At 41.8% G+C, this 25,268-nt stretch overlaps 1 protein-coding gene and 1 non-coding gene across 10 annotated transcripts in view; both read left to right on the forward strand.

The window, feature by feature from the left end:
• The window catches only part of FAM184A (family with sequence similarity 184 member A), a 121,980-nt gene that overhangs the window by 26,636 nt on the left and 70,076 nt on the right, over positions 1-25,268 (forward strand). The gene's annotated exons all lie outside the window — the stretch shown is intronic.
• TRNAY-AUA (transfer RNA tyrosine (anticodon AUA)) lies at positions 17,834-17,905 on the forward strand. Its single transcript has one exon. It is a non-coding gene; the product is annotated as a tRNA-Tyr (tRNA).

The raw sequence follows: 25,268 nt of genomic DNA on the forward strand, positions 1-25,268 counted from the left end.
CGTCATGTCTTTGTCCCTGGACCAGGCTCCAAATACAGCCTCCTGGTCATCATCTGGCTGATCCTCGGGCAGTTGTGTTTTCTTTTCCAGGACACTTGTTGGGTTTTTATTCTTGCTTTCTGAAACTCAGCAAATGTCTCTGCAGCCACATCTCATAAAATATCCCACCTCCTTACTTCAGTTGCAAACCTGGCTTCCTCCTGAGGACCCTGCCTTCACCGCATACTCCTCAAGAAAACAAAGTTCCATCAGGAAAATGAAGAGCTTGACTTTTTATGCTGTGATTTATGAATGACCAGTTTATACTTAATAAATATAGTAGCAAGTTATATATACAAAGGCTCTATTTATAAAAATGCAATGGTTTGAAGAGTTTATACTAAGATTGTATATCAAATAAAAAGTGTCTTTTTGTTGAAGATAGTAAAATGTGCTTTTCTGCCAATATGATACTTGAGGATGAGAGTAAATGTGTAAAATTCAGTATGGCCAATTCTCATTAATAAAGCATTTATAATGATAAACATCTGAAGTACTGTATAGTGTTTTGTTTATGATAAATGCTGAATAATTTTTATGCCTGACAGAACATTTACTTGTGATGGTTTAGTTGGGTGCACAGCATTTGCTTCAAGTAATTGTGTCTTTAGTCATGACCTAATTCAAACACAGATTGGAATAAAATGGTGAAAAAAAGCTGAAATCATTTCAGTAAGTAAAGAGGATGCTAGAAAGAAGCTTTTAAAACAAACTGGAGACCAGAGCTTAGGTAGTATCTTTATTGGATTTGATGATTTCTAAAGCTGAACTGTCAAAATAAATTGGGGAAATTAACAGGGGACATTTTTATTTGCAAAAGTGTGGAAATGAAAGTTTCGGTAAAGGTCAAGAATAATGTGGAATATGGTTATTAAAGTAAGGAGATGGCCATGGTTACCTAAGATACATTCCAGTTACCTATTGCTGCCTTTCATGCCATCCAAAACCTTGTATAAAACAACTGCCATTTTATTCTCTCACAACCTTGCATTAGGAGTCCAGAGAAGAGACAGTGGGTTGATGTGTCTGCTTGCCAGTGTCTGGATTTTCAGGTGGGAGAACTGGAGTGGCTGGGTGTGACTTGACCAGGGGAAGAAGAAACAACTGGGGTGGAGAATCCGCTTTGCGGATGACTCCCTTACTCAGGCGGCACCTGGCCTGGGATGACTTGAAGGCCTGGCTCCCCTGGGGCAGTTGACACATACGTCCTCTCCACAGAGCTGGGGCTGTCACAGGATGGCAGTTTCTGGAGAGTGGGTGCTCCAGACGCAGAGAGAGAGAGAGCTGACAGGCTTCTACGGAGCTGGGCTCAGAAGCCTCTGTCTCACTGTTGCCGCATTCTGTTGGTTACAAGCCAGTCATTCATTCACGCCATTGTAGATTTGAGAGGAGAAGAGCTGAACTCTGCTTCTTGAGAGGGGAGTGGCACGGTCACACTGCAGAAGAGCATGTGGGATGGGAAATGTTGTGACCATTTTCGGGATATATAGCCTGCCTGCACTTTCTGGGAGTAGAGGGGAAAACTTAAACCATATTTACAGCCTTTTTGGTTAGCCACACACTTTAAAAGGATTAAAAACAGAGAGACTGTGGTGTGATGTATTTACGTATTAGGAAATAGCTCTTACTGCCATTTTAAACACCAATATAGAATCTCCAGATTAGCAGAGATACCATTTCCTCAACATTTAATAAAGACTTACTGGCTCTATGGTCATATATGGTAATAAGGACTGATGCTGATGCTGAGGCTCCAGTACTTTGGCCACCTGATGCGAACCGCTGACTCATTGGAAAAGACCCTGATGCTGGAAAAGATTGAGGGCAGAAGGAGAAGAGGGCAACACAGGATGAGATGGTTGGATGGCATCACTGATTCAATGGACATAAACTTGGGCAAACCCTGCGAGATGGTGAGGGATAGCCAAGCCTGGCGTGCTGAGTCCATGGGGTCATGAAGAGGTGGACACGACTTGGCCACTGAACAAGAACAACAACATGATAATAAGGAAGCTTTTATTGTAAGTATAGCAGAAAGTTAGAAAATATACTAGTGTACACTTTGGATACTGTGATTGCTTAGCCACTTGCCTATCTTGTTGGGACAGTAAGCAAGAAGACCATCATTTCAGGGCTTTTGAAGATTGCTTCCAAAATTGTGGGTCTTTGGTATTAGTGTATATGTGTGTATTTGGGCAGCAGCCTTTACTGGTTTCAAGTTACACTACATTAATTTTTAACCATATTGTGGAAGAAATTTTTCAATCTGGTTAAGCTCTTATTTCTATCCTCTTCGAAAAAGGGGCAGATGGTACTATTTACATAAGTAGTGTTGTGTCAGGAAGGAAGAAAACCCAATCTTTGACACACTGTTGCATTTCCCTGAAGCCAGGCTTTTCCAGGACATATTCTCTTCTAGTTGGAGAAGGGCATGGCAACCCACTCCAGTATTCTTGCCTGGAGAATCCCATGGACAGACGGAGTTTGGCAGGCTACAGTCCATGGGGTTGCAAGGAGTCAGACACGACTGAAGTGACCTAGCCACAGGGGGCTTTAAGGTTAGCGATACTGTGGTTTGAATCCTGAATATTTGTGAATAGCACTTTGTTCTTGGCTTCATTTTATCGCAGTGTAAATGCTCAGCATGTTTGAGTGCCCAAATTTACATCACTTTGGAGAGAATGAAAGTGCTTAGTGTATTATATGAATTGCTTTAGTTGGGGAGATATTTGAAGATTTTAGTGACAGAGCTGATAAACTAAGTGTGTGGTAGAACTGTGACTCAATAGCCAGTTACTTTGATGCTCAATGTAAAGTGATGCCCTCAAATACGGTGAGAGATATATTCTGATGAGCATAAAATGTTGCTGTGAGATGGTAGAACCCTAAATTAATTTTAGGAAGCTTCTGTCCATTTAATTTTTAAGCCTGTCATCTGCACCTGGCTGTCTGCCATCACCTCAAACACCACATGTCCAAAATTGAATTAATCATCTTCTCCATCAGACATCTCCCACATGCCAAAGAACAAAGAAATAGGCCTAAAAACCTAGTTTTCTTTCTCAACTCTACCATTTCTGTCTGACTCTACCCTCCTTTGAGAGTAGAATTTTGAAATTAAAATTTTTTCTCAAGTATTTTTGTTTTCTTTCTTTGGAATTTCTTGTAGGTTTTCCTTTTTATATGCCTTCCCGCAGGTAGGAATCAATGTGGACCTTGTATTTTGTATTCTCCTGACTTTCATATTTTCCCTGTTTCAATTCTTAGTGCTGTGGTACTATTCATAAATGTAACCCCTGCCCGAGTGTTCATTTTCTCTTTGTTGTTCACTAGAGCAAATCTAAACTCCTTTGCATGTTTTTTGCTTATTTGCCTATTTGTAGGATAAGGTAGATGCCCCCAACTCCTGGGATCTAATACCCAGTGATCTGAGGTGGAGCTGATGTAATATAATAGAAATTAAGTGCACGATAAATGTAATGGGCTTGAATCATCCTGAAACCATCCTCCCCACACCCCACATCCCATCCCGTAAAAAAATTGTCTTCCACAACACCAGTCCCTGGTGCCAGAAAGATTGGGGACTGCTGGGGTAAGGAGCTTCCAGGGCTTAAGCACCTATATTAGGTTTCTCCAGAGAAACAGAGCCAGTAAGATACATATCGTGAAGTTGATTAAACAAGGAGGCTGTTAGACCAAGGTGGTTCTAATGCCATGGTTGCCTAGGTAACCAGACCAACATCTAAGCCTGTAAATGCCTCATGATTATGAAATCTAAAACTAAGGACAGTGCATCACAAGGAGCCAGCTAGGCTTCAAGCTGTAGCCAAACAATTTCCTAGCTTTGCTTTAACCTCTTCTCTGTTAAAGCCCTTCCCTGAGCTCCTGTCAGAGGAGTGTTCTGAGTCACTTCAGTTTTGCGCTGCCCAGTTTGATTCAGTTTTTGCTCAAATAAACTCTTACAGTTTTAAATATCCAGTTTATCTTTTAGCAGTATATGATAGGATATAGGAATAGGATATATTATTAGGCATTGGCTCACATGATTATTGAGGCTGAAAAGTCCCAACATCTAGAGTCAGCAAGCTGGAGACTCAGGAGACCCCAGCCCTCTCCCAGGCAGCAGAGGACAGATGTTCCAATTCAAATGGGACAAAGACATTCCCTCTTACTCAGCCTTTTTTGGTCTATTTAGGTCATCACTTGCTTGAGTAAGGCTACCCGTGTTAGGGAGGGCAATCTACTTTACTCAGTCTACCAAATCAAGTTAATCTCAAGCAGAAACACCTCCTAGACACACTCAGAGTAATGTTTGACCAAATGTCTGGGTACCCCATGGCCTAGTCAAGCTGATACATAAAATTTACCATCACAGCACTTTGATCAGAAAAGCTTTTCTTCCATTTTTGCTTTAGTCAAGAACTCAAGTGGCAGACAGGCTTCAGTCTATAGTGAGAAGTGGGGAGTAGAGCTGAGAGAGTGGGATAACATTCAGTAGTGCCTAGGAGAGAGGGTCAGTGAAGGGGTAGGTCTGTAGGACTTGTAGCCAAATGTCTGTCAACTGACGAATAGGTAACAGAATGTGGCGTATAATGAAATTGTCACTTCAATCGCTAAGTTGTGTCTAACTCTTTGCAATCCTATGGACTGCAGCATGCCAGGCCTCCTGGTCCATCACCAACTTCCGGAGTTTACTCAGACTCATGTCCATCGAGTCGGTGATGCCATCCAACCATCTCATCCTCTGTCGTCCCCTTCTCCTCCTGCCTTCAGTCTTTCCCAGCATCAGGGTCTTTTCAAATGAGTCAGTTCTTCTGATCAGGTGGACAAAGTATTGGAGTTTCAGCTTTAGCATCAGTCCTTCCAATAAGTATTCAGGACTGATCTCCTTTAGGATGGACTGGTTGGATCTCCTTGCAGTCCAAGGGACCCTCAAGAGTCTTCTCCAACACCACAGTTCAAAAGCATCAATTCTTCAGCGCTCAGTTTTCTTTATAGTCCAGTTCTCACATCCATACATGACTACTGGGAAAACCATAGCTTTGACTAGATGACCTTTGTTGACAAAGTAATGTCTCTGCTTTTTAATATGCTGTCTAGGTTGTCATAACTTTTCTTACAAGAAGCAATTTGAATTTTATTTGGCCATTAAAAGGATTGGGAGTGAAGTATTGATACATTCTAAAACATAGATGAACCTTGAGAACATTGGAAGTGAAAGAAACTTGACACAGAAAGCCACATATTGTATGATTCCAGTCCTTTGAAATGTCCAGAATAGGCCAATCCATTGAGACAGGGTAGATTAGCTCAGGGCTATGGGAGAAGTAAGGGAGAAGGCAGTGGCACCCCACTCCAGTACTCTTGCCTGGAAAATCCCATGGACGGAGGAGCCTGGTAGGCTGCAGTCCGTGGGGTCGCTAAGAGTCGGACACGACTGAGCGACTTCACTTTCACTTTTCACTTTCATGCATTGGAGGAGGAAATGGCAACCGGCTCCAGTGTTTTTGCCTGGAGAATCCCAGGGACAGAGGAGCCTGGTGGGCTGCCGTCTATGGGGTCGCACAGAGTCGGACACGACTGAAGTGACTTAGCAGCAAGGGAGGAGTAGGGTAGCTACTAATGGTTATGGGCTTCCCTCATGGCTCAGACGGTAAAGAATCTGCCTGCAATACAGGAGACCCTGGTTTGATTCCTGGATTGGGAAGATCTGCTGGAGAAGGGATAGGCTACCCACTCCAGTATTCTTGGGCTTCCCTTGTGGCTCAGCTGGTAAAGAATCCTCCTGCAATGTGGGAGATCTGGGTTCAATCCCTGGATTGAGAAAATCCCCTGGAGAAGGGAAAGGCTACCCCCTCCAGTATTCTTGCCTGGAGAATTCCATGGACTGTGTAGTCCAGGGGGTCACAAAGGGTCAGACATGACTGAGCGACTCTCACTTCACTTGAATTGGACTTCCCGGTGGCTCAGTGGTCGTGACCTGCCTGCCAGTGCAGGAGGTGTGGGTTAGGTCCCTGGGTTGGGAAGATCTCCTGGAGAAGGAAATGGCAACCCACCCTGGTATTCTTGCCTGAGCTATCCCATGGACAGAAGGCTGGTGGGCTACAATCCATGAGCTTGCAAGAGGAGTCAGACAACAACATCGTCTCTGGAATTAGGTATCGATATTGATTATACAACCTTATGAATATACTCAGAACCACTGAATTGTACACTTTAAAAAAGATGAATCTTATGGTATGTCAGTTATCTCTCTTTTTTTTTTTTAAGAAAAGGAATTGTTGCAGTGTTAAATTACTCAAGGCTTAGAACAAGAGCATCCTCGAATATAGGATCTATAAGGCAAGGTATTTGTGTTAATTCCTCTGACTATTTTAATCTCATTTTAGGCAGTAATATATGACTTTACAGATTTGATGAGCGACTTGTGGTGTTTGTAGGGACCATTAAAATAAATATATTGATTACTTAAAGTCATCTCCTGTGCCGTACGTTGGAAAAATTCGGATTATTGTGTCCAGTTACCAAACCAGCCTGCTCTAATTTTGTGGTTCACTCTTTTATGTTTGCTTTCCTTTCAGGTTTACATACAGCATTTTCTTTAAAATTTGCTTTTTAAAAAAGCAGAGACAAGGTTATGGAAGGAATATGTGTGGGGGGGGAGGTTTGGTCATTAATATGACTTTTTTCTCTGAAGAATTTGAATGTTGACAACTTTAAAGCTCTTTTCTAGAATTTCATTACCTTTCTTTAGATCCTTTCAGAATGGCACTGAGGTTTTCTCAGTAGGAAGAGTATCATAATATTCGTTTCATTAAACTATATGTAGTTCCTGCTGAGAAGTAAATTGAGACCTGAAAATGTTTATCACCATAAAAAGCACCAGAAAAAAGTATTGCAAAAACACAGAGTAGCTTCCTTTAGAATTCAGTTTGGGATGCTGTTTTGTTTTAGAATTCTTATTCTGATAGAATAAGTTGGCATGGTATTTCTTCTATTTCATTACTGAATTAACTTTATAGGCCCTTACCTTTGCATTTAGGAAAGCAGTAGGTGGTTCTTAGTCTTTCTTCCAGTCAGTTGCTCCCCTGGTGGATGTGTGGATAGCCACCTGAAAGGGGAGGGGAACGAGTGTGTAGTTTTTTAAAGGACACGTCTTACCCCTGCATCAAATTGAGAACGACTACCATGGTGATCAAAAGTTATTACTGAAAAAAAAGTTATTAATGGGATTGTAATCTCCTTTTGGTTGTTGGGTTGAAATGATTAAGCATGGTTAGCCTTAGGGAAGGCTGGAGAAATTTGGGGTGATGTATTTTTAGAAATGCCTGTTCTACTGCCAAGGTGAGAGCTCAGAACTGTGGACCGGGAGTTACAGGTTCCTGAGTTGTACCCCATTACAGCCCAGGTCTGTGTGAAACAGGAGATCACTTTTGGGGGTGGGCAGCATGTGAGTAACCTCAGCTAGTAGGTGCTGTTTACAAGTTCACCCCGTGACTCATATGAGCCCTGACTGAAGATAGAATAAGATTTGTAGAGGTTCATAACCTCCTTGACAGACTGAACAACTGGGAGAGGGTATCTCTCCTCCCACTTTGGATCAACCACCTGTGTGTGTGTGTGTTATTTGCTCAGTCATGTCTGACTCTTTGTGATCCCATGCTCCTCTGTCCATGGAATTCTCCAGGCAAGAATACTGGAGTGGGTCGCCATTCCCTTCTCCAGGGGATCTTCCCAACCCAGAGATTGAACCCCAGTATCCTGCATTGCAGGAGGATTCTCTTCTTTGTGAGCCACCAGGGAAGCCTCTCTTGCTTTGTATGACCTCCTAAATAGCTCTTAAGTCAGGTCTCATCCCTCCACTCCAAGGTTCGTGTTAGAAACCTCCGGCTGTTTCCTGAGTTATTTTGATTCATTTTGACTGTTCTTCAGTCTCCTCTTATCTGATATATCCTCCACAATGCTGTCAGCATTTTAATTTCTAAAATACAAGTCAAATCAGGTTATTTCTCTGTTTAAAACCCTTCACTAGTTCTCTGTTACCTACAAAGAAAGACATGTTTATTGAGTTCCATAAAAGTGTGTTGGTACCTTGACCTTTGATTGATTTCATTATGTTGGGGTACTTCCTTTAAGAAAACTCAGTATATAGAAATGCAGATGCCCCATGAGTTTTGCTCTAAGCCTTTCTGAGCACAGCCTGCTTGTCTCTAAGCTGCTGCTGCTTCCTGACCTGTCTCTGGGAATATGTTTGTTGATTTCTTTGGTGAAAGTGGCTTTAGGCTTTGGTCAGGAGTGGGGACCAGATCAAGTGCAACTTTGAAGGCCAAAGAAAAGAATGCTGAGGTTGAAAGCAAGGGTTAGTTACTAGTTACTGAAATACAAATAGCAGATTTATATTTTGAGAGGACCATTTGGCTGTTAGTGAGGTATGGATTGCAGCATGGTGTAACTGGGAGCAGGGAGGTCATTGAGTAAACCACTGTAGTGATCCTTGCTCTGGAGCCAGAGGTGAGGGTGGCCTGCACTGGGGTGTTTGCACTGGAGATGGAGAACAGTGCAGAGATCCATGGTATATTTTGGAAGTATAACTGATAGATCTCATCATGGCTGCCTGTGGGCGGTGGGGAAAAGAGAAGGCAGAACTCTTAGGTGACAGAGTTTGTATTTTTCACTCTAAATAGCATGCTGCTGCTGGTAAGTCACTCAGCCATGTCCGACTCTCTTGTGACCCCATGGACTATAGCCCGCCAGGCTCCTCTGTCCATGGGATTTTTCAGGAAACAATACTAGAGTGGGTTGTCACTTCCTCCTCTGGGGGATCTTCCTGACCCAGGGATCAAACTCATGTCTCCTGCGGCTCCTGCATTGCAGGGGGATTCTTTACTGTTGAGCCGCCAGGGAAGCCCTTTAAATAGCATATTTAGGTGTAAAAGGGGGAAATGAGGAAAAATATAGTATAGTTGCTATACCCAAAACAGATAATGAATATTAAATCCTTGGATTCCGCTTAAATTAGGAAGGGAATGGGTGACTTGGAGGATGTAAGGGCTGGTCAAGGGCTGACATGGCGGGGTGGTGGGGGCCACTGTGAGCAGGCGCAGTCCCCTCTGTGTCTGGCATTTTGGGTTTTATGTCCCACCCTTGCCCACTGTTGTAACTTTGCTAAATTAACATTTGTTAAGTAGAGCCCTGGGGGTGATGGATGGTTCAGTAAAAGACCACAAGAGAATTGAAATCGAGTTTATTACAGGTCGTGGAGGAGGTACACAGCACACCTTAAGAGGCCAAAGAGGGCGGTCAAGACAGGGTGTAGGCAGAGATCAGGGTGGATTCTGGAGGAGTATTTTGGGGTTCCCAGGCTAGGGTCAGATTGGTCAGTTCAAACCAAAAAGAGGGAGAGGTGGTTGGGGTGGCCTCAGCAATCTGTTTTTATCCAAGGGGCACCAGGGGAAGACCCTGGGAGGTGAGGGAGACTGATGATCCCAAGGGCAGTTGCGGGGCTGGCATTTCGGGAACTTACTCACTGGGGAGTCTGTGGGCTGTCTTCCAGGATGTGCACACTCGATGGAGAGGTATCAGTTCAGAGCCCTGTAGGCCACTTGGCCACACACGGATGCAGAGGCAGCAATACTGTGGAGTAGGTTAGCAAAACCCATGCTTTACCTTTAGGAAATCTTAGCCTCATTCTTCTTTCCCAGTTGTTTGAGCTCCTCCTCTTTTCTGTGCTCTGCCATAGGTGAGCCAGTTTGTATCCTGTGTGTCAGAGTTAAAGCTGGGAGGATATGTTGGAGTTCTGCTCTCTGATAGGTTCAAGAAAGCTAATGATTTTGCAGGCTGTTTGGTATTTGTTGTTGTCACTGGGAGCACTGCTCCTTTACATCTTTCCATATCCTGCATAAAAGCCCATCAAACCATTTGTCAGCGCATATACCCCTAAATGTCATTATGACTAGGTTTTCCTTTGAGTGGTTCACTTTCTTCAGAAGGTTCTCTAGCCTGCTGCCAGGGATTTGTTCTAAGAATGTATTCCAACAAATCATTTACTACTTTTGCATTTGCTTTCTATCCTCTGGTCTCTCTGGCTTGAACTGCTCACGTTCTGTAAGGACTCAGTTTAAACTTGTTCTTGCACCTTCCTTGTCGTTAATATCCAAAATGTACAAATATCCTTTTCAGATTGGTTTCTCTTACTTAATAATATGCATTTAAAGTTCATCCATGTCCTCTCATCATTTGATAGCTCGTTTCCTTTTAGTGTTGAATAATATCCCATTGTCTGGAGGTACCACTGTTTATTTATCCATTCATCCACTGAAGGTAACTTGGTTGCTTCCAAGTTTTGGCAGTATAATTCTTCCCAACTCATGAGGTGTTTAAACGTGGGGTGGGGGAAGAAAGAGATGTCTTAAAATCATTGTCCAGCCCCATTCCGAGTATAAAAACAGAAAGATATGTACAGATTCTAAATCTCCTAAAATTCTTAGACTCATTTCCCAGTTAAATTGCAGAGACGAAACTCATTACCAGGCATGTTTTTGACCCTAGCTGGCTTTCCCTGACACCAATCCGTCTTTCTCTTCAGGTTGATCTGACCACACCAGGCACCCACCAGAACCATTCCTGTCTTATGCAGGAAGACAACTTAACTCAGGTTCTTTCTTCACAGTTCTCTCTACCCACCGCTGCCCTTTCTAGCCTTTCCATTTACTGACGTCTTTGCCCAGTTTCTCTGCTGAGCATCTCTCGTGCTATATATACAGTATTCTGTTACTCAGCAGCTTGACACTTTACATATATTACCTAAAATTGTCTGCCATTATTTTGTATGTGTTAAGCAGTTCTATTTAAGCAAGATTAAGTAAGAACATTTCTGCCTTTTTTTTTTTTAAAAAATCATAATGTGTATAAAAAAGTACCAAGAACATGGTAAGGCATTCAAAGTTTGTTTGATTTTTTTTTCCTTTTGGATAAGATTCGATAGCACAGATCTCATTGTGTGAACCCTAAGTAATAAGCCTTACAATATTAATAAGACTTCTGTTTGCTTTTTCAAAAGTCAAGTTAAACCTTCTTGGGGAAACAGATATATTCTCTATTGCCATGGAGGAAAATACCTCCATGTTATTAGACTTTATATTTTAAAAAAGAGTTTTCTAACAGTTATTATAGAAATGCATAGACAGCAAGCATATCTTTAAAGGTAGTTCTTTCCCAAAGCAATTGGATTTTAAAGCTCTTTTAAAATTAGAGTTTTACAGTATCCTTGGCTTAAATAAATCCAAATGAACTTTTTTTTTTTTAACTGCCTTGTAAATGTTTTATCTGGACATAAGTCTGTTAAGTCTATTGTTGGAATTAATTTGATTACATAATGAATAGGGAACAGCCTTTGTTTTATTTTTTTAAAACTTGCAACAAAAGAAACTGGACCTAGAAAAGAAAAAAATTAGGTAATTCGTTGCCAGGATTTAACTGCTCTATATGGGTAGCATCTGTTTCCCTTCCACCAACCTTGAACTACAGGTCTTCAGTGCATCTTCTTGGTAATCCAGTTCCATAGTTATTAATGGCAGATGAATATGTGGCTTAATATTTTGTGAGAATATAGGTTAAAAGGTTTACATCTCATATCATATTCCAAAATACTGTTAACATTCTCTTTAAATACCTAGCCTGCCAGTTGCCTTGTTTCTTTACAGCCTCTTTAAAAAGTCCCTTCAAAGTGATAAGCAGTTCAAGCCTGGTCTTTGAGCAAGTGGCCCACAGGGGCAGCTCTTAGGATGCATGCCGGCCCACGTGGAGGGCGTGTCACATACAGGCAGGATAGGTTTTCACAGGGACTAAACCTGTTTGGACAAAATTAAATTTGTTTTGTCATTTTTTTCTCGCATCTTTAAAATGAGTAGGACATCATAAAAGAGGAACAGTGGGTTGGAAGAAGATGGGGGAAGAGTAGTATTTGTCACGCAGACTGATAAATGTGCTCTCACACTGTAGTAGTAAGCACGTTAGTCATCAATAGGATGGATTGAGAAAGCACAACCTAAAATTTCCACAAAGAGGAACTTAACATAATTCTTCTGCAAGATAACTGTCCTGGTCTTTTCAGAAATGTCGGTGTTCAGATTCAAGGAAACTGGAGTCTCAATGTGGGACCCTTGATTAGATCTGCATTTATAGAGAAGAACTGCTGTTAATTTGATACTGTTGGATTCGTTTGATAAACTTGAATGCAGTCTGTGTGTTAGTTATTATTCTACGAGGTTTAACTTCTTGGGTGTAATAGTGTTGTCTTTGATCTTGGGAAATATATGCTGAAGTACTTAGGGGTGACAGGTGCCTGGAGCGTCTCTTCAGGCAGCTTAGAAAAGAGAAAGGCGTGTGTGCGCGTGTGTGCATCATGCTGGTGATGAATGAGTTTGGATTGTTACTTCTTTCTGACCCTCATTGTCCACTAAACGATGTTCTCTGGGTTTTGCTACTTACTTTTTTTTCTCTTGGGTGAATGGTTGGTCATTTGAGACCTTCTCATTTGATTTCTTTCTTTTTGTCCACCTCATTTTCTAGCATGAAGCTGCTTGAGACTAGTTCTTGGGCTCAATTCATTTTCCTACATTGCAGTGATTAATCCTGTAATCTAGGTAGCATAAATATATGCTATTATTGATCTTCAATAGAATAAGAAAATATGGATGGATTTGTGCAGTTTCATCATCTCTAAAACACGTTTAAACACATTTTATTGACATGCCTTTAAGGATGTTAATAATATTCAGACACCAAGCAGTGATCCATTCTATAGAAACATTAGATTCTCTAAATAAGCTGCTTAGAGCTCATCAGTAATGTTTAATAATTTGTGAAACATTTACTTATAAGGCTGGTCTGAGAGTTCTGCTGAGTGTGAACTGAGGTACAACGCTGTCCGGGCTCTGTCTTTGCTCTAGAACAGACCCTACAGGGCCGAGGTCAATAACCCGCTGTTTTTGAGAAGTTTGAGAAACTCTTTTCGATATTTAACTTTGGAATCTTAAGGACGAAGTAACCTTTTGGTAATTATATCTGAGAGTTTAATAATAAAAACAGAATTATGGGAATGTATTCTTCCTTTGTTCAAAGTGTATAAGATCTCTTTTTTTTTGAATTGAAGTGTATGCCGGGAAAATCCCATTGATGGAGGAGCGTGGTAGGCTGCAGTCCATGGGGTCACTAAGAGTCGGGCATGACTGAGCGACTTCACTTTCGCTTTTCATTTTCATGCATTGGCGAGGGAAATGGCAACCCACTCCAGTGTTCTTGCCTGGAGAATCCCAGAGACAGTGGGCCCCCGTCTATGGGGTCCCACAGAGTCGGACACCACTGAAGCGACTTTGCAGCAGCAGCCGCATAACTGACCTACAATGGTGCATTAGTTCCAGGTACACAACATAGTGGTACTATTACTATCTCACATAATACAAAGTTATTTCAATATTATTTTCTATATTCCCCATGCTGTACGTTTCGTACCCATGACTCGTTTATTTTGTAACTGGAAGTTAACCCGCTTGATCTCCCTCACCTGTTTCACTCCTTTCCCGTCATCTCCCCTCTGCCAATCACTAGGTTCTCTATGAGAGTCTGCTGCTATCTTGTTATTTGTTCAGTGTTTTGTTTTTTTTTTAGATTCTAAATATAATTGAAATTATAATGGTTTTTCGCTTTGTCTGACTAATTTACTTAGTATGATATCCTTTTATGTCCATCCATGTTGTCTCAATGGCAAGATTTCATTTTGTAAATAAGTTTTAAATAACTTATTTACAAAAGAGAAATGCAAACATAGAGAAGGAACTTACGATTACCAGGGCGAGAGGGAGAGATTGGCAGTTTGGGACTGACATGTACACACTGCTGTATTTAAAACAGATGACCAACAAGGAGCTCTTGTATAGCGCAAGGAACTCAGCTCAATATTCCGTAATAACCTAAATGAGAAAAGAATTTGAAAAGGGATAGAAACCTATAAATGAATCACTTTGCTGTACACTTATAACTAACACATCATTGTAAATCAACTATCAGTTCAGTTTCAGTTTAGTTGCTCAGTCATGTCTAACTCTTTGTGACCTCATGAATTGCAGCAAATCAGGCCTCCCTGTCCATCACCAACTCCTGGAGGCCACCCAAACTCATGTCCATCGAGTCGGTGATGCCATCTAGCTATCTCATCCTCTGTCATCCACTTCTCTCCTGCCCCCAATCCCTCTCAGCATCAGAGTCTTTTCCAGTGAGTCAACTCTTAGCATGAGGTGGCCAAAATATTGGAGTTTCAGCTTTAGCATCAGTCCCTCCAGTGAACACCCAGGACTCATCTCCTTTAGAATGGACTGGTTGGATCTCCTTGCAGTCCAAGGGACTCTAAAGAGTCTTCTCCAACACCACAGTTCAAAAGCATCAATACTTCGGCACTCAGCTTTCTTCACAGTCCAACTCTCACATCCATACATGACCACTGGAAAAACCATAGCCTTGACTATACGGACCTTTGTTAGTAAAGTAATGTCTCTCCTTTTTAATGTGCTCTCTAGGTTGGTCATAACTTTCCTTCCAAGGAATAAGCGTCTTTTAATTTCATGGCTGCAGTCACCATCTGCAGTGATTTTGGAGCCCAACAAAATAAAGTCTGACACTGTTTCCACTGTTTCCCCATCTATTTGCCATGAAGTGATGGGACCAGATGCCATGATCTTAGTTTTCTGAATGTTGAGCTTTAAGCCAACTTTTTCACTCTCCTCTTTCACTTTTTAGTTCCTCTTCACTTTGTGCCATAAGGGTGGTGTCATCTGCATGTCTGAGGTTATTGATATTTCTCCTGGCAATCTTGATTGCAGCTTGTGCTTCCTCCAGTCGAGCGTTTCTCATGATGTACTCTGCATAGAAGTTAAATAAGCACAGTGACAATATACAGCCTTGACGTACTCCTTTTCCTATTTGGAACCAGTTTGTGGTTCCATGTGCAGTTCCAAATGTTGCTTCCTGACCTGCGTACAGATTTCTCAAGGGGCAGGTTAGGTGGTCTGGTATTCCCATCTCAGAATTTTCCACAGTTTATTGTGATCCACACAGTCAAAGGCTTTGGCATAGTCAATAAAGCAGAAATAGATGTTTTTCTGGAACTTTCTCCCTTTTTCCATGATCCAGCAGATGTTGGCAATTTGATCTCTGGTTCTTCTGCCTTTTCGAAAACCAGCTTGAACATCTGGAAGTTTACGGTTCATATATTGCTGAAGCCTGGCTTGGAGAATTTTGAGCATTACTTTACTAGCATGTGAGATGAGTGCAACTGTGCGGTAGTCTGACCATTCTTTGGCATTGCCTTTCTTTGGGAATGAAAACTGACCTTTTCCAGTCCTGTGGCCACTGCTGAGTTTTCCAAATTTGCTGGCATATTGAGTGCAGCACTTTCACAGTATCATCTTTTAGGATTTGAAATATACCCAACTGGAATTCCATCACCTCCACTAGCTTTGTCCGTAGTGATGCTTTCTAAGGCCCACTTGACTTCACATTCCAGGATGTCTGGCTCTAGATGAGTGATCACACCATTGTGATTATCTGGATCGTGAAGATCTTTTTTGTACAGTTCTTCTGTGTATTGCTACCTCTTAATATCTTCTGCTTCTGTTAGGCCCATACCATTTCTGTCCTTTATCGAGCCTATCTTTGCATGAAATATTCCCTTGGTATCTCTAGTTTTCTTGAAGAGATCTCTAGTCTTTCCCATTCTGTTCTTTTCCTCTATTTCTTTGCATAGATTGGTGAGGAAGGCTTTCTTATATCTTCTTGCTATTCTTTGAAACTCTGCATTCAGATGCTTATATCTTTCCTTTTCTCCTTCGCTTTTCACTTCTCTTCTTTTCACAGCTATTTGTAAGGCCTTCCCAGACAGCCATTTTGCTTTTTTGCATTTCTTTTCCATGGGGATGGTCTTGATCCCTCTCTCCTGTACAGTGTCCCAAACCTCAGTCCATAGTTCATCAGGCACTCTATCTATCAGATCTAGGCCCTTAAATCTATTCTCACTTCTACTGTATAATCATAAGGGATTTACTCCAATATAAAATAAAATTGTTTTAAAGATTTCATTTTTTATAGCTAACACTCCATAGTGTGTGTGTGGGCGGTATGTATGTATATCACATCTTCTTTACCATTCATCTGTTGATGGGTGTTTAGGTTGCTTCCATAACTTGGCTGTTGGAAACAAAGCTGCAGTGAACATAAGGGTCCTTATATCTTTCTGAATTAGTGTTTTGTTTTGTTGTTTTTTTTTTTCTGGAAAAATACTCAGAAGTAAAATTGTTGCATTGCATGGTAGTTCAGTTTTTAAATCCTTGAGGAGCCTTCATAAAGTTTTCACTGTGCATTGGGTATAGTGACTGCATCAGATTACATTCCCACCAGTAGTGCTCATGGGTTCCTTTTTCTCCACACTCTCCTCAGTCCTTCTTACTTGTTGTGTTTTGATAATAGCCATTCTGACAGATGTGAGGTGATAACTCATTGTGGTTTTTATTTGCATATCCTGATGATTAGTGATGTTGAGCATCTTTTCATGGCCATCTATATGTCTTCTTTGGAAGAATGTCTATTCAGATCTTCTGCCCAGTTTTAATCGGGTTATCTGTTTGATGTTGAGTTGTATGAGTTATCTGTACATTTTGGATATTAACTCCTTATCAGATATATTGTTTGAAAATATCTTTCCCATTCAGTAGTCTGTCTTTTTTTTTTTTTTTGGTTGAGTATCCATCACTGTGCAAAAGCTTTTTAGTTTGGTGTAGTACCAACTGTTTATTTTCACTTTTATTTCCCTTTCCTGAAGAGACATAGCCAAAAAAATACTACTAAAATTGCTCTCGGGAAGCATACTGCCTACATTTTATTCTAGGAGTTTTATGGTTTCAGATCTTACATTTAAGTCCTCAATACATTTTGATTTTATTTTCATGTATGGTGTGAAAAAGTGGCCTGGTTTGATTCTTTTGCATGTAGTTGTCTGGTTTTCCCAACACTGTTTATTGAGGAGGCGCTCTTTCCCCCATTATATATTCTTTGTCATAGGTTAATTGTATCAGACATTTAAAAAAATTTAGATGAGAACCTGTTCCTAGAGTGGAGACGCCATCAGCAGCTTTTCTCGGAAAGGAGAGTCTGAGATTTCTCCTTTTTACTTTGTAAGGTCTCTTGTGCCTCGTGTAGTGCTTATATACTCTGAGGGTGAGCTCCCTCCCTTTCTCTTGCTCTCTCTGTCTCTCTTTCTCCCCTCCTCTCTCTCCTTCTATTGGTCTGTGTGACTCTGGCATTGATCAGAAAAGGAAAGTGAACAAATACCCAGAATTTCTGAATAAGCAAGAAAAAAGGAAAAACGTTACCTGGAGAAGCAGTGATGACAGGGGTCTGCTCATGGTCCCTGTGAGGTTGACTTTGTCCTGAGGCAGAAATGAGCTGCTCACCAAGGTTAGGAGCATCATTTACGGTCAGTGGAGAAAAGCTGCTGATGGCTTCTGCATTCTAGAAACAGGATCTCATCCGTCTATTATGGAGGAGTATGCAGCCATCAGACAGGAGTTGCCCATCTTCCCATTCCAGCTCAAATCCCAGTCTTTACCCTTGCTCTCTTGGAAGGACATTTTCCCTATTTTTCAATCAATGCCAGTCTCTCCACCTATGTCAGGAAACCCTTGCCTCAAACTTTCTCCATGACTTTGGTGCAGTAATTAGCCCTTCCCTAGGTTACACTTGGACTTCCCTGGTGGCTCAGACGGTAAAGCGTCTGTCTATAGTGCAGGAGACCCGGGTTCGATCCCTGGGTTGGGAAGATCCCCTGGAGAAAGAAATGGCAATCCACTCCAGTACTATTGCCTGGAAAATCCCATGGACAGAGGAGCCTGGTAGGCTACAGTCCATGGGGTCGCAAAGAGTCAGACACGACTGAGCGACTTCTCTTCACTAGGTTACATTTTCAGTTCTTCTTTAAAAAACAAAAAGGAACCTGTCCCTTGACTGGACTCTGCTCCCTCCACATCCATCATTCTAGTTGTCCGTCTGTACTTCCTTTCTTTTATCAACTATTTCTTGGAGGTTTTTATTTTTTCCCTCTCCCAGCTAAATTGGCTCCATTCACTCACTGTCCACTCACCCACTTTCTCCACTTGTCCGCTTGTTCTGCCCTGACCACTCTACCGAATGTGCTGTCTCAAAGATTATTTCTGAGATACACATTCTGAACGCAGGGGCTTCAAGTCTTCCTTTTTCTTGATTTTTTTGCAGCCTTTGACCAGATCCCGTGCCTCTCCCTTTGCACCTAGAACTGTGATGCCCGGCCTCCACTCTAGCCCGTCTCTCAGGAGGCTGTCTCTGTCTGCGTGTCCTCAGCCTCCCTCTGAACCCCACCCAAGACCCAGCCCTTGTCCCCTTCGTTCTTTCTCAGTAGTTTCTCCCTCTGGATCTTGTCCAGCTCCGCAACCATGAGTGTCTCTGCCGTGTGGGCAGTGTCTAACCCTGCTAATGCCAGTGCCCCCTTTCTCTTCGCGGAGCCCTGTGCTTACCCATCGATGTGCCTGTCACTTTCAGGCCCCTTCACCCTGTTCTGTCTCTGTGTGTGTGTGTGTTAGTCACTCAGTCGTGTCCGACCCTTTGCGACCCTTCTATCGCTGTAGCTTTCCCCTTAGCATTTAGACTAAAAGAAGTTCTGGCAAAAATGTTCTTAACGTTTTGACTAAGATTCTGGTTAAATGTTCTGTGACAAGCCATAATGGAAAAGAATATGAAAAAGAATACACACACACCCACACACACACACATACACTTAAGTGTGTGTGTGTGTAACTGAATCACTTTGCTATACAGCAGAAATTAACACAACATTGTAAATCAACTGTACATCAATAAAAATTTTTTTTTAAGATTCTGGTTAATATAAGGTAAGCTTTTTACTCAGAATAAGGGAAAACTCATACATTGCCACCCTGTCTAGCACCCCAGCAAAGACCCATTTTTTATTTCTCCTTCTTTGTAAGACTTAACAAAAGTTCGCTTTGACTCATTGGGTTAATATGTCTTTAAGGTCAGTCTCCACTGAGCTGCGGGAGAGTAGACACTGCACCTGTGTATCCAGTCCACCGCTGTGCTTTCTGAGCCAGTTACAGGTCTTGGCGTGTAGCAGGGGTGCAGGAAATTTTTGTTGAAGGGAAGAATGAATAAAGTAGGAATTGACCATTAAAGATTTGCTAATGAGCTGTTAAACTTTAGGTAATTGAGTTTTTTACATTTTCCTCAAAATATGTTTGTTTTTTTATAAGTATTGCTGTAAGGATTCATGTTCAATATTCTTGGAAAATTTTAAGGATAATTTTTATAAATCAGTTTTATGTTAGTAGTTTTTAAGGAAATTTGAAGGGTATCTGTTGGTGATTAATATTCCTTTAATTTTCTGTTTTCGTTTTCATTGTTACGCTTATCTACAGCTAAGGCATTTCGAGTATTGATTCATTCTTTTACACTGTTAATCTGTTTAAATGGTTTGTTTTCTGATTATCATAGTAAAATACATTCATTACAGAAGGTTTAGTCATGCTTAATATCCTCAGTTAAAATTTGGTTAATTTACTTACATACTTTTATTTTTAATTTTTTTAACATTTTATTTTATTTTAAATTATTTTAATTGGAGGCTAATTACTTTACAATATTGTGGTGGTTTTTGCCATACATTGACATGAATCCACCACAGGTGTACATGTATTCCCCATCCTGACCCCCCCCCCCCACCCCCCCACCGCCATCCCATCCCTCAGGGTCATCCCAGTGCACCAGCCCTGAGCACCCTGTCTCATGCATCGAACCTGGACTGGCAATCTAGTTCACATATGATAATATACATGTTTCAACGCTATTTTCTCAAATCATCCCACCCTCGCCTTCTCCCACAGAGTCCAAAAGACTGTTCTAGACATCTGTGTCTCTTTTGCTGTCTCGCATATAGAGTTATCGTTACCATCTTTCTAAATTCCATATATATGCGTTAGTATACTGTATTGGTGTTTTTCTTTCTGACTTACTTCACTCTGTATAATAGGGTCCAGTTTGTCCCACCTCTTTAGAACTGTTTTAAATATGTATCTGGGGATTCCCTGGTGGCCCAGTGGTTGAGGATCTGCCTGCAGGGGATATGGGTTTGATCCCTGTTTCTGGATGATCCCACATGCCACCAAGCAGCTAAGCCCCTGAGCCACAACTACTGAGCCCATGCACCGCAACTACTGAAGCCCCCACGCCCTCGAGCCTGTAACTCTGCAACAGGAGAAGCCACCGGCAATGAGAAACCCGAGAACCACAGCTGGAGAGTAGCCCACCCCCCACCACGCTCTCAGCAGCTAGAGAAAGCACCACACAGCAGCAAACACCAGCGTGGCCAAAAATAAATAAATCCATAAACCAATCTTTAAAAATAGTTGAACTAAGTGTCTGCACACATGCGCACTCATTTTTTTCTCTGTATAAGATTGGCTCTAACTGTATGTGGTAACACGTGCATTTGCTTCTGCTCAAAGCTTTTTCTTTGAAATATCCTCCTAAATGAGATGTGCTCTTCAGTGGTTTCCTGTATTACATTGCGTGAATGTATCATCCTTTATTCAGTGATTCCCTCACCTTAGCAGTGTTAAACCTGTTTTATAATATGCAGCAATTGAGGTTCACCTAAAATATTTTAAGGTAATATACTTTCCAGTGAACATACTTTATTACTAATGAGTTAGCTGTTAATGAGAACATGTTTATATTGCCAATGTATTTTCTCCATCAACCGTAACAAAATACCGTAGACCTTCTTGCTGTGTCCTCGTGTAGCAGAGTCAGAGCAAGGAAGCAGGTGTTTTTGTGTCTCTTATAAAGGCTCTGAGTCCCACCTTGAGGACCCCATCCTCATGACCTCATCTGCGTTTTATTACCTCCCGTTATCTCCATGTAACATCATGCTGGGGGTGAGGGATTTCACTACATGGCTTTTGTGGGGTTGGAGCAAGACACAGTTCAATTCCTAGCAGTCAGCAGTGAGAACTGTTCAGACACAATTTGGTTTTACCTAAGTATCATTTTACCTAACTAGAGATTCCTTTTTACCTAAGTAGCATGAAACCTCAGTTTAGTTCAGTCACTCAGTCGTGTCCGACTCTTTGCAGTGCCATGAATCGCAGCACACCAGGCCTCCCTGTCCATCACCAGCTCCCGGAGTTCACTCAGACTCACGTTCATCGAGTCCGTGATGCCATCCAGCCATCTCATCCTCTGTCGTCCCCTTCTCCTCCTGCCCCCAATCCCTCCCAGCATCAGAGTCTTTTCCAATGAGGCAACACTTCAGATGAGGTGGCAAAAGTACTGGAGCTTCAGCTTTAGCATCATTCCTTCCAAAGAAATTCCACGGCTGATCTCCTTCAGAATGGACTGGTTGGATCTCCTTGCAGTCCAAGGGACTCTTAAGAGTCTTCTCCAACACCACAGTTCCAAAGCATCAATTCTTCGGTGCTCAGCCTTCTTCACAGTCCAACTCTCACATCCATACATGACCACAGGAAAAACCATAGCCTTGACTAGATGGACCTTAGTTGGCAAAGTAATGTCTCTGCTTTTGAATATGCTATCTAGGTTGGTCATAACTTTTCTTCCAGGAGTAAGCGTCTTTTAATTTCATGGCTGCAGTCACCATCTGCAGTGATTTTGGAGCCCAAAAAAATAAAGTCTGACACTGTTTACACTGTTACCCGATCTATTTCCCATGAAGTGATGGGACCAGATGCCATGATCTTAGTTTTCTGAATGTTGAGATTTAAGCCAACTTTTTCGCTCTCCTCTTTCACTTTCATCAAGAGGCTTTTTAGCTCCTCTTCACTTTCTGCCATAAGGCTGGTGTCATCTGCATATCTGAGGTGATTGATATTTCTCCTGGCAATCTTGATTCCAGCTTGTGTTTCTTCCAGTCCAGCATTTCTCATGATGTACTCTGCATAGAAGTTAAATAAGCAGGGTGACAATATACAGCCTTGACGTACTCCTTTTCCTATTTGGAACCAGTCTGTTGTTCCATGTCCAGTTCTAACTGTTGCTTCCTGACCTGCATACAGATTTCTCAAGAGGCAGGTCAGGTGGTCTGGTATTCCCATCTCTTTCAGAATTTTCCACAGTTTCTTGTGATCCACACAGTCAAAGCTTTGGCATAGTCAATAAAGCAGAAATAGATGTTTTTCTGGAACTCTCTTCCTTTTTCCATGATCCAGCAGATGTTGGCAATTTGATCTCTGTTTCCTCTGCTTTTTCGAAAACCAGCTTGAACATCAGGGAGTTCACGGTTCACGTATTGCTGAAGCCTGGCTTGGATAATTTTGAGCATTACTTTACTAGCGTGTGAGATGAGTGCAATTGTGCGGTAGTTTGAGCATTCTTTGGCATTGCCTTTCTTTGGGATTGGAATGAAAACTCACCTTGTCCAGTCCTGTGGCCACTGCTGAGTTTTCCAAATTTGCTGGCATATTGAGTGCAGCACTTTCACAGTATCATCTTTCAGGATTTGAAACAGCTCAACTGGGATTCCATCACCTCCACTAGCTTTGTTCGTAGTGATGCTTTCTAAGGCCCACTTGACTTAACATTCCAAGATGGCTGGCTCTAGATTAGTGATCACACCATTGTGATTATCTTGGTCGTGAAGATCTTTTTTGTACAGTTCTTCTGTGTATTCTTGCCACCTCTTCTTAATATCTTCTGTTAAGTCCATACCATTTCTGTCCTTTATCGAGCCTATCTTTGCATGAAATGTTCCCTTGGTATCTCTAATTTTCTTGAAGAGATCTCTAGTCTTTCCCATTCTGTTCTTTTCCTCTATTTCTTTACATTGATCACTGAAGAAGGCTTTCATATCTCTTGTTGCTATTCTTTGGAACTCTGCATTCATTTGCTTATATCTTTCCTTTTCTCCCTTACTTTTTGCCTCTCTTCTTTTCACAGCTATTTGTAAGGCCTCCCCGACAGCCATTTTGCTTTTTTGCATTTCTTTTCCATGGTGATGGTCTTGATCCCTGTCTCCTGTACAATGTCACGAACCTCATTCCATAGTTCATCAGGCACTCTATCTATCAGGCCAAATTTGCCTGTTACTCCAGGTGTTTCTTGACTTCCTACTTTTCCATTCCAGTCCCCTATAATGAAAAGGACATCTTTTTTGGGTGTTAGTTCTAGGTCTTCATAAAACCATTCAACTTCAGTTTCTTCAGCGTTACTGGCTGGGGCATAGACTTGGATAACTGTGATATTGAATGGTTTGCCTTGGAGACGAACAGAGATCATTCTGTCGTTTTTGAAATTGGATCCAAGTACTGCATTTCAGACTCTTTTGTTGACCATGATGGCTATTCCATTCTTCTGACGGATTCCTGACTGCAGTAGCAAATATAATGGTCATCTAAGTAAAATTCACCCATTCCAGTCCATTTTAGTTCACTGATTCCTAGAATGTCGATGTTCACCCTTGCCATCTCTTGTTTGACCACTTCCAATTTGCCTTGATTCATGGACCTGACATTCCAGGTTCCTAGGCAATATTGCTCTTTACAGCATCGGACCTTGCTTCTATCACCAGTCACATTCGCAACTGGGTATTGTTTTTGCTTTGGCTCCATCCCTTCATTCTTTCTGGAGTTATTTCTCCACTGATCTCCAGTAGCATATTGGGCACCTACTGACCTGGGGAGTTCCTCTTTTGATATCCTATCATTTTGCCTTTTCCTACTGCTCATGGGGTTCTCAAGACAAGAATACTGAAGTGGCTTGCCATTCCCTTCTCCCGTGGACCACACTCTTCAGACCTCTCCACAGGCATGGTGGTGGCTGCGCAGGCGCAAGAGGGCCTAGAGGAGCCATCCCATGTTGAAGGTCAGGAAGGGGCGGCAATAAGGAAATACCCCTCGTCCAAGGTAAGGAGCAGCCGCTGTGCTTTGCTGGAGCAGCTGTGAAGAGATACCCCATGCCCAACGTAAGAGAAACCCAAGTAAGATGGTAGGTGTTGCAACAGGGCATCAGAGGGCAGACACACTGAAACCACACTCACAGAAAGCTAGTCAATAAGTAGCATGAAAAGTTGGCTTAAAGCTCAACATTCAGAAAACTAAGATCATGGCATCTGGTCCCATCACTTCATGGGAAATAGATGGGGAAACAGTGGAAACAGTGTCAGATTTTATTCTTTTGGGCTCCAAAATCACTGCAGATGGTGATTGCTGCCATGAAATTAAAAGATGCTTACTCCTTGGAAGAAAAATTATGACCAACCTAGAAAGCATATTAAAAAGCAGAGACATGACTTTGCCAACAAAGGTCCATCTCGTCAAAGCTATGGTTTTTCCAGTAGTCATGTAGTGATATGAGAGTTGGACCATAAAGAAAGCTGAGCCTGAAGAATTGATGCTTTTGAACTGTGGTGCTGGAGAAGGCTCTTGAGAATCCCTTGGACTGCATGGAGATCCAACCAGTCAATCCTAAAGAAAATCAGTTGTGGGTGTTCATTGGAAGGACTGATGTTGAAGCTGAAACTACAATATTTTGGTCACCTGATGCAAAGAGCTGACTGATTGGAAAAGACCCTGATGCTGGGAAGGATTGAAGGCAGGAGGAGAAGTGGACGAGGAAGACGATGACATGGTTGGATAGCATCACCGGCTCAGTGGGAGAGAGTTTGAGTAAGCTTCGGGAGTTGGTGATAGACAGGGAAGCCTGGCGTGACAAAGAGTCGGACATGACTGAGCTACTGAGCTGGCGTAGCATTTAAAAAACTAGGATGTAGAATTGTTCTCATTTTATCTGCAGGCAAGATTATCTGAAAATCTTCATAGAAAAAATAAAATTACTCAAAATTGCTAATTCATCATGTGATGTATGGTTAAATTATGCATTATTGCCATAAAATGGAACTGTGAAATTGCATGAAATTGCAGAAATGATTGTACTGTCCCATTCCATGAATGTTCATAGTTCCAGAAAAATTGCAAATGGCTCTTAATGTCTTTTAAAATAGTTTATGAAAAGAGACGTTAGAGAATTTCCTTTTCCTGTGCGGAAAATGATAGCCAGTTTCATGGATGATTATGATCACTTACTATAGTTTCTTTAAAACTGGTCTCGTTCTCTCCGAA

The sequence above is a fragment of the Ovis canadensis genome, chromosome 8 (genome assembly GCF_042477335.2).
Source record: "Ovis canadensis isolate MfBH-ARS-UI-01 breed Bighorn chromosome 8, ARS-UI_OviCan_v2, whole genome shotgun sequence".
In the NCBI taxonomy this organism is placed as follows: domain Eukaryota; kingdom Metazoa; phylum Chordata; class Mammalia; order Artiodactyla; family Bovidae; genus Ovis; species Ovis canadensis.